Source organism: Bos javanicus, chromosome 11 (assembly GCF_032452875.1).
Source record: "Bos javanicus breed banteng chromosome 11, ARS-OSU_banteng_1.0, whole genome shotgun sequence".
In the NCBI taxonomy this organism is placed as follows: Eukaryota; Metazoa; Chordata; class Mammalia; order Artiodactyla; family Bovidae; genus Bos; species Bos javanicus.
This window is the reverse complement of record NC_083878.1, coordinates 98804333-98804613: the sequence shown is the minus strand read 5'-3', so window position 1 is coordinate 98804613 and position 281 is coordinate 98804333.

Below are 281 nucleotides of genomic sequence, written 5' to 3'. Positions count from 1 at the left end.
CGCCTCTCGCACCAAGCCCGCCCACCCATGCGCCTGCGCACAGGACTTGGCCCGTGGTTCCTGCTTCCTGCCACGGCTTTAGACCTAGGAGCTTCGTTTGGGTGGGCCTTATAGGTTACAGAAAAGTGAATAGGTTTGATGAGGTTGTCAAGTTGGAATCCTCATACACTACCAGTGGGACTCTAAGATGAGGCAGCTCCTGTGGAAGACAGTCTGGCAGGTCCAGGGGTTGACTGTGCCCTTCCACTGGCGGGGAGGCTTGGGTTCCATCCCAAGTCAGG